The sequence below is a fragment of the Aethalodelphis obliquidens genome, unplaced genomic scaffold, assembly GCF_003676395.1.
Source record: "Aethalodelphis obliquidens isolate GAN/ISIS:26980383/991018 unplaced genomic scaffold, ASM367639v1 scaffold28, whole genome shotgun sequence".
Taxonomy (NCBI): Eukaryota; Metazoa; Chordata; class Mammalia; order Artiodactyla; family Delphinidae; genus Aethalodelphis; species Aethalodelphis obliquidens.
Window position 1 is genome coordinate 23,059,104 of NW_020837972.1, and position 8,902 is coordinate 23,068,005.

Consider the following 8,902-nt stretch of genomic DNA (forward strand, 5'->3'; position numbering starts at 1 on the left):
AGAGCTTAGAACACACCACTAAGTTTGCCCTGATGCATCTTAACTTTACTTTTTTTCTACATTGAATTTATTTTTCAATGGATGAAAGTACCCAAGTTACTGCTAATGTGTATGTGAACCGTCCACTCACTTTTTTTTTTTTTAAGCAGAGGTCTTCTTAGAAGCCCACATGATTTAAATTTATTTATTTATTTATTTTTGCTGTGTTGCGTCTTCGTTTCTGTGCGAGGGCTCTCTCTAGTTGCGGCGAGCAGGGCCCACTCTTCATCGCGGTGTGCGGGCCTCTCACTATCGCAGCCTCTCTTGTTGCGGAGCACAGGCTCCAGACGCACAGGCTCAGTAGTTGTGGCTCACGGGCCTAGTTGCTCCGTGGCATGTGGGATCTTCCCGGACCGGGGCTCGAACCCGTGTCCCCTGCATTAGCAGGCGGACTCTCAACCACTGCGCCACCAGGGAAGCCTGAGAAGAGACCTTTTTTAACAGCAGAAAATTTCTTCTCTCTTTCTCTCATTAAAGTAGGAGGTTCCAGACATCAGCTTCAGAAACGTACTCCAACCCACCAGCCTCAGCAGCATATTGACACAGGGGCTAGGCAGCCAACACTGGCGCGTTACATTTGGATAATTACCACGAGTCTGGTCTTCCCACCAAGGGTGACATGCAAACTTGCAGTTTCATCAGACAGAGAAGATAAAGGCGGGTCTTTTCTTCATGTCTCCTCATTTCAGACCATCCAACTCAGCGGCAAGCAGTGCGCCCAAGTCTGCAAATCAAAATCCATTTGAATTTGTTTAAGGGGAGTGGAGCGCACTCACTGATTCAGGCATGTTCCTTCTGGGCTGTTCCGTCACCACCTTTGGAAAAACACATGAGGTGGGGCCCACGGATAGGCCGTGACTTGTCCTGCAGGGATTTGAAACGCCGTGATTGGCGTTGTGCCCTCGCGGGAGAGATCTGCTCCTCAGGCACTTACCTGACAGGTCTTGGTTCATCGGTGATTCACAGTGATTTTGCCCTCCAGGATTTCAGGGGGGCCCTTAGTGTCACGAGGACACACTTCCTGTGTCTGGAGGACGATGCATTCTCATGGGAAAGCGTGAGTTGGGGCAGAGTGCTTCCTCGTCCTGGCAGGTTCCCCATGGTCCAGAGGCAGAAGCACCGCAGCGTTGGTGAAAGTCCTCAGGACCTGCTGGTGCATGTGGGGGAAGCGTCTGCTCATTGTTAATGAGGCTTCTTGATCTGTCAAGACATTTAACATTTAATACGTGTCATTAATGATTCAGAGAAGCAGCATTCCGTGCTCTTGGGAGAAGCACGTGCCAGTGTGGGACGTGAGCATCTAGAGGGACGGGGAGGGCCCTGCCTCCCTCGGCTCACACGGGAGTGGGGTGCCACCCCTCCTCGTTCCCACAGGCCCCGTGGCAGGTGCTACACAATGGGGCCCCACTGCAGACGTGCTTTTCTGTTGAAAGTCAGTGAAAAAAGCAGGATTCTCAGCTTTCCTTAAAAAAAGGTAATAGAGTTTTTGAGCAAAACCATCTTCCATGTCCCTGACAGGAGCCGCCTACAGTGGCTCAGAATATGACCTACAGCCCTTGAGGAGGGACTAAAGGGCCTTGATGTTTAGTGGCCGCACTTAATACTTGGTGTTGCTTGGCTGTTTTCCTTTGCTTCTGCATTTTCTCACTCCTCTGATTAAACTTATTCTCTGGCTGAAGTTCTTCCACAGACAGAAGGCAGGCGGAGCACATTGTGCGGCCCGTCTCGCCTCCCGCACCCTCTACTTGTCACGGCGCGCTGCTGCCCGCTTACCTCCCACCTTACCGGCCCTTCCTTCTCGGTCTCCTTTTCAGGCTCAGCCTCCCCACCGCAAGTTAAGCGTTCCGCAGAGGTGCATCCTGGGTCTCTTCTCTCCTCACTGTATTTCCTTCTGTAGTTAACCTTATCATCCCCCAGGCCTTCGAAACTGCCCGTACGTTGATGGATCCCAAAGTTATGTCTCTAGAATATTCCTACCTCTTAGCTCTAGATTCATGGGTCCAGTTGTTTCCTTGATGTCCGCATCTGGATGTCTCGTGGGCAGTGCAGCGTCCACAGGCCAAAGTCATCTCCGCTCCCTCACTTCAGACCTCGCTCAGCGTTTCCACTTTGCTAAAGTGAACCACAGTCCATTGACCTGGACGGATCAAGAGAACCCATTCCTTGTATTCCCTTTCCCTGACTCTCCTTGTGTCCAGCTCACTGCTAACTGTTGCTTTCATGTCCAAAATTCCCTGAAATCCACCCAGTTTCCTCATCTCCACGGCCTCCACCCCCAAGTGCACCCAGTGCCATTTCTTGCCTGGTGCCCACGCAGCCTCCTAGCTGGACTCCTGCCCTCTGCACTCCCTGTGGCAGTTCGAGTGCTTTTTTGAAGAAACAAGTCTGGTCGTCTGCTTCCCCTGCTGTGGGTCCTCCCCAGCTCCTGTCACACTCGGGGTGAAGGCAAACCCTCCCCCGTGGCCCAGGGCCCGGCACTGTCCCCTCAGCTTCCTCCTGTACCACTCTCCTCTTCTGTCTCTGCCTCAGCCGCTGGGCCTTTGCACACGCTGTTCACCCAGCCCAAAGCCCTCTCCTCCCTCTCTGGTCACTGCTGGCCGCCCCGTGCCTCAGCTCTGTTGTCATACCCTCCTGGGCCAGGGGGCGCCCCTGCGCTGTCCCCCGTTCCTTGTTGGCATACCCTCCTGGGCCAGGGGGCGCCCCTGCGCTGTCCCCCGTTCCTTGTTGTCATACCCTTCTGGACCAGGGGCGCCCCTGCGCTGTCCCCCATTCCTTGTTGGCACTTACACGCCTCCTGTGGCCACTCACTTCCTGTTGCTCTTTTCTGCTAGACTGTCAGCTCATGGTTTGGGTTCATCATGGAATGCACAGCACACGGCATACAATAGGGACTCAACGAATATCTACAGTATAAAATGAACTACAGATAATAGTCCTTTGTAAATGGAAATCAGAGGTTAGAAAAGGCTGCTGACACAGTGCGGCTGCGGTGGCTGCAGGACCCGAGTCCCGGTGTGAGACGCCAGAGCCCAGGGTGCTGCTCTGTGTCTCCTCTGAGGGCGAGGCCGGGCTTCATCTGCGTCTGCCCCGTGTTTGTGTTCACGCCCCGGGCAGGAACTGCAGCGCGCTGCTGAGCTGGTAATTTAATGAGCACAGACGTCCGTCCGTCAGACAGCCTGGTTCAGCTACTGTTTTAAGAGATTTGAAGATAAATCTACTGCGAAGGTCAGTCACTTAAATCGTCTGTTATTGTCTATTAAGGAAAATGTGTATAACAGGATTAACATGTAGCTGGCCCTCCATGTCTGTGAGTTCTGTCCATGGATTCAACCCACCTCAGATCGAAATATCGGGGAAAACATTCCAGAAAGTTCCCAAAGGCAAAACCTGAATTTGCTGCAAGGCAGCTATTTACATAGCATTTAAAATGTATCTACAGTTGTGTACACGGCTTGTACCTCATTTTAGGTTTTATGAGATCTGGAGATGATTTAAAGCATGGAAGGGGGGGCACAGTTATACGCAGATGCTATGCCAGTGTCTATAAAGGACCTGAGCACCTGTGGATTTTGGTGTCCTTGGGGGGGTCCTGGAACCAATCCCTGTGGATACTGAGGGACCGCTGCAATTTACAATAAAACATGGAAAAAGATATCTATTTTTCGAGACACTGAACCATTTAGTTGTTACAAGTATACATAAATTTTATGAAGCAGTAATTATAATGTAGACAAGCTTTTTATTCTCACAGTTAATTATAATTGTGAAAGGATTATCGCATGGAGAGTCACCAGATCACATCCCCCGCAGATTAAGTTGTATCATTAAAGTGTACCCACCGCCTCCTTATTTGTCTGATTTTTTTTTTAATACTTGTGCTCTAAAAACACGGAAGTCAGAGATATGGGAACATATGTATATGTGTAACTGATTCACTTTGTTATAAAGCAGAAACTAACACACCCTTGTACAGCAATTATACCCCAATAAAGATGCTAAAAACAAACAAACAAACGCGGAAGTCAGTGGGGCGAGTGTGATCTGGGCTTGTGCCCGTCTCACCTGCATCAGGTTCTCGGAGCTGTGGGTGCATTCTCACAACTGAGGGTCTCCTTAACTCCATCAGTTGGCGGTTTGACTCCTTTCTTCCGTGATTTTTATTCCACCTGTTGAAACGTATGGACAAGTCCCCACGCCCTTGCCGATGGATTCAAATGGCCCAGCAGCCTGGGAACCCTGCCCCGCCCTCTCCACGGAGGCCCCGTGTCTTCACGACAGGCCCCCATGTCACAGCCGCTGGCTCAGGGGCTGGAGGAGGATGGGCTGGGGCTGCGGCCGCAGGAGCCGGGGTCCTGAGCCGTCCTGGGGGCTCCTGCCCGGCCTCCAGCCGCTCCACCGACAGCCGTGGTCACCCCTCATTCACGTCTCTGAGCCGTCTCATCTGCGCCTGGACTCAGCGCACCTTCCGTTGGGGCAGGAGCCCTGCTCTCCCTGCGGGCGGAGTGACCGCCCCGGTTCATGGCCATCGAGGAGCCACAGGAGCTTCCAGGGCTTTCCTGGGGGTGATGGCTTTGAAGATCCCAGCGGTGACACACTCCCTTCCTAAGGATACGGGTGAGAGAGCTGGGGTCTCCCCTCCCCTTCTCTTTCATCTGCATCCGTAAGGACTTTCTGAAGCAAACCTGACCCAACCTGCAGTATGCACAGAGGAACGCACAGGCCCCTGTGACCCGCTAGGGGCAGGTTGGGTCAGGGCTGACATGCCGCAGTCAGAATCTCCGCTCAGCTCTGTGTCGCCGCGCTGACTCTGTGCTCAGGCAGCGTGGCCTCCAGCAGTCACCAGGCCGAGGCCTACCTCGTTCACACCAAGCAGGAGACACAGGGCCTGTCCCAGCCTTCCCAGGTCTCACTGCCACTTATCTGCCCTGATGGTGTCGCTGCTGGCCCGGCCATCCCCGTGGCAGGAGCCCGCTGCGTGGTTGGCTGAGACCCACGTGACGGGGCGGTGCGTCTCCAGGAAGATCAGGGCCCAGTGAACCAGGAGGCAGGTCAGTGGGTGCTAAGCCACGAGATCTTCCTGCGACCAAGGTGTGCTCAGGTTTTTATTTGTGAGCTTCTCCAACAGAGTGGCTCGCAGGGTACCACGTGGAACAAGGGAGAGGACAGAAATGTGAGCTGGTACATACTGGTGAGGGTCACAGCGGTTCAGGGGTCATGACCTTCCCAGGCAGCCTGGGATACAGAGGGTGGGCTCCCCAAACCCCCTTTCCACTCTGAGTGGGGCTGATCGTCGTTGAGGAAAACGGTGAGAAGCGTTAGAGCACAAACGCGCTTGTTACCGTTCTCAGCCCTCGGGCCAGGCGTGAGGCAGATCGGCATTTCACAGCCTCTTAAACTCTGCTGCCTCCTGGCAGAAACAAAACCGTACAGAAATGAAAGCATCGTCTCCCTGGGGGGTGCGATGTGATCCCCTTGGGGGCCGCACCTCCGGCTGAGGACCATTGTCTGCAAATCCTCCATCCAAGGAGGTGTGTTTGGAGGTCTGCGTTGTAGTGTGTGTTATTGAAAACAATATTTTTCCCAGTTGAAGACCAGCTGAGAGACAGACAGGGAGAGATTCCCTGTATTGATTATAAACTCCTTTGGTTGGACATACGCTGTAAAGCAGTTAAGTCACTTAGAAAGGAGGTTTTTTCTAATTATGGAAAACCTGTGTCTCCTGAGAAGGACCCCTGGACACAAGACCCATGAGAACTGCCAGGGCCAGGGGCGTGGCTCACCCTTCAGTGTCATAAAGGACACCATCCTAAAGCCAGCTGCTCATAGCGTCCCTGGAGTCCCGGCTTCTCTCCAACAAGTCAGGAGTGAGAGAGCGAGGTGGAGGTGTGAAAAGGTCGAGCTCAGCTCCTTTCTTCTCATGTGAAGAATGAATAACATGTTGACATGCGGCCTGCAGAAGGCTTTGGAGAAATTCAACCCACGGCGTCTGGGCTGAGTGATTTATTCCACGGGCAAGAGGCACCTGGAGGAACAATCGAGAAGGAGGTCCAGAGTCAACAGTTCTGGGACACTTCTGATGCGGGTGGAGAGTAGAATCTACCCCTGGACCTCGGAGGCCCTGGATGGGCCCTGGGTGAAATGACTGTCCTGGGTCCCCGCTCAGCCCGCAGCCTCGTGTGTGTTCCACAGTAAACCCAGAGCACGCGCCTCAGAAGCCAACAGGGGAGGGGATGCTGCTGCCAGCCTGGGGGACAGAAGGCCGGACCTAAGGTTTGAGGGGTGTCGCCGCGAGTCCGGGTGGGAGCCAGCGTGGCTGGATGCGAACGCAGGAGGGAGAACGCCCGAGTGAGACAGGGCCCCCCCAGCTGTCAGGGGAACTGGATAAAACCAGGAGAGGCCAGCCCGTGACACCCGAACGTGAGCGGTTGTGAAGTCGAGGCAACTGCCCTGAGCTGGCCGTGCTCTCCCTGCTGAGCCCGCCCCTCACCGGCTGCAGCGTGTGCAGGGAGCTTCTCTCTCGGCCCTGGGGATGGACTGGATGCCTCAGAGCTGCCTCGTGGATCACAGGAATCATGGGGTGTCTTAGTCCCCTGGGCCGCTGTAACAAAGTCCCACAGACTGCTTGTCTACAACCAGCAGACATTTATTTCTCGGGGTCCTGGAGGCTGAAGCCTGGCCAGGTTCAGGGAAGACTGTCTTCTGGGCTGCAGGCTGCCAGCTTCTGGCTGGGCCCTCGCATGGCAGAAGGGGCGAGGGAGCTCTCTGGGGCCTCTTTAATGAGGGCACTAACCCCACCCATGAGGGCTCCACCCCATGACCTAATCACCTCCTGAAGGCACAAAGAGACGCTTGGTGGAGGGGGTGGGGTTGTCTGGGCCCCAGCTCCAGCCTGCTGGGCGCTTCCACTCTGGTCACCCAAGTAGAGACCGTGGTGCAGTTTGGGGCTGTGATTTGACCTCTGAACCCAGTAGTACTCTCCAGCTCCCCCTCCCGCCTCTGCTCAGGTGCACAGGCATCTCCTGGGACACGGGCTTCTCGCAGCCAGGAGCTCCAGAATGGCTCCTGGGAGAATGCCCCTTGGAGGGAAACTCTGCCAGACCCTTCTGGGCACCCAGGGCACGCGATCAGCTTCTGGCCAGCGTCCTCCATGAACAGGGTGATGGGACCCCCTCCCTGCCAGGCCAGGGCGATGGTGAGTCAGGGTGTGTGCCGTGTTCAGAGCCGCCCTTGCAGCTCTGCCGGCCCACGGTGCTCTCCACAAGCATTCCTTCCCTGGGTGCAGGTCTCTGGAGAAGGCATCTTGTTAGCGTCCTGATTAGGAAATGACCTAATACATAGCTTTAAGTTCTGTCAGAGCCTGACATTCTCTTTCCCTTTTAATGATCCTGGTAATCACTAGGAGGGTGAAAACTCTGTGTTTTCTCTTCTTGTTAAGGATCGTGCTCAGCTGCAAGAAACGGAAGAGACAACCGAGAGCCTGACCCGATGGGGATTTACTTTCCTCCTTGTCAGACATCCGAGGAAGGTGGTTCAGGGCCGGTGTGACAGTTCTCGATGCCCTCAGGACCTGCTGTGGTGTGTGTTTGGGGCACCACTGTGCTGTCTTGTGGTTACAAGAGGGCTGCCCTACCTCCCACATCACAGCTGCATTCCTGGCAAGAAGAACTGGGAGGGTAGATGACAGAAGGGATCAGCCAGCTGAGTCCAGCCCTTAAAGGAATCCTCTTCCCCTGTCTGCATTTCATTGGTCAGAGTTCTGTCACATGACCAGCATGTGGCCAGGGGGTTCTGGGAAATGTAGTTCCATAGCTGGGCACATTGCAACTCTGATCTTCAATGGTGTCCTGTCCCTTAGCATGAAGGGCCCATGCACACAGCTCAGGCATCATCTGGGCCTGCCAGAGCCCTCAAGGAGGTGGGTCTGGCTCTGTGGGGCCTCCCTGGGCCCCTCCCAAGGTCTGGCTTCTGAGCAGTGGCAGCCAGACAAGAGGTGAGGGACCCTGCTGACGCAGACCAGAGTCAGCCTCCCCATCCGCTTCCAGTCCTGTTGCCGTGCCAGCAATCTGTCCAGAGGGAGATTGGGGAAAGCCTCCCAAATCCTTCATCCTGGGGGCACATCCCTGAAGTCAACGCATCAGGTGCACTGAAGGCTGGTTCCGGAATCCCACGGAAACTGAGCCACGGACGAGCAGAGGGAGGGGTTGCTGCTGAGGGACCAAGCGAGCTTGGACACATTAGCAGTTCACTCTGTTCCAGAAAACTGTGTTTGTTTGTCGGGACGTCCCTGGTGGTGCAGTGGTTAGGAATTCGCTTGCCAGTGCAGGGGACACGGGTTCGAGCCCTGGTCCGGGAAGATCCCACATGCCGCAGAGTAACTAAGCCTGTGCACCACAACTACTAAGCCTGCACTCTAGAGCCTGTGAGCCACTACTACTGGAGCCCGTGCACCTAGAGCCTGTGCTCCACAACAAGAGAAGCCACTGCAATGAGAAGCCTGTGCACCGCAACAAAGAGTAGCCCCTGCTCGCCACAACTAGAGAAGGCCCGCACACAGCAACAAAGACCCAGCGCGGCCAAAATAAATTTTTAAAAAATTAATTTTTTAAAGAAGTACTGAGAGGCAACAGACAAAATGACATTTTATTGTGCTGTGCTGCTGGTATTTTGGACACCTTTCTCCTGACTTCCCCAGACTTCCTGTAATGAGCTGCCCTGTCCTACATGTATAGCAGGAGCCTTGCAGAGTCAGGCCAGCTCTCCAGGAGAGTGGTTCATTAAAGCTGACAGTCAGGAGGGCCTGGGGAGCTGACTGTGCCACCAGGGCCCCTGGAGCCAGGAGCTTCCTTCCTTCCTCCCCTTCCCC

General features: G+C 54.6%; 1 long non-coding RNA gene across 3 annotated transcripts; it reads right to left on the reverse strand.

The window, feature by feature from the left end:
- Nucleotides 1–373: 373 nt before the first annotated feature.
- Nucleotides 374–4,248, reverse strand: LOC113629993 (uncharacterized). Of its 3 annotated transcripts, none has more exons than XR_003436782.1 (4): nt 2,827–4,074; nt 2,017–2,176; nt 974–1,239; nt 374–763 (listed from the first exon to the last, which is right to left on the reverse strand). It is a non-coding gene; the product is annotated as an uncharacterized LOC113629993 (long non-coding RNA). The 3 variants fall into 3 exon arrangements; XR_003436783.1 differs by lacking the exon at nt 374–763 and adding an exon at nt 4,102–4,248 and having other exon boundaries at nt 876–1,239; nt 2,827–2,942; XR_003436781.1 differs by lacking the exon at nt 374–763 and having other exon boundaries at nt 879–1,239; nt 2,827–4,070.
- Between the last annotated feature and the right edge of the window lie 4,654 nt (nt 4,249–8,902).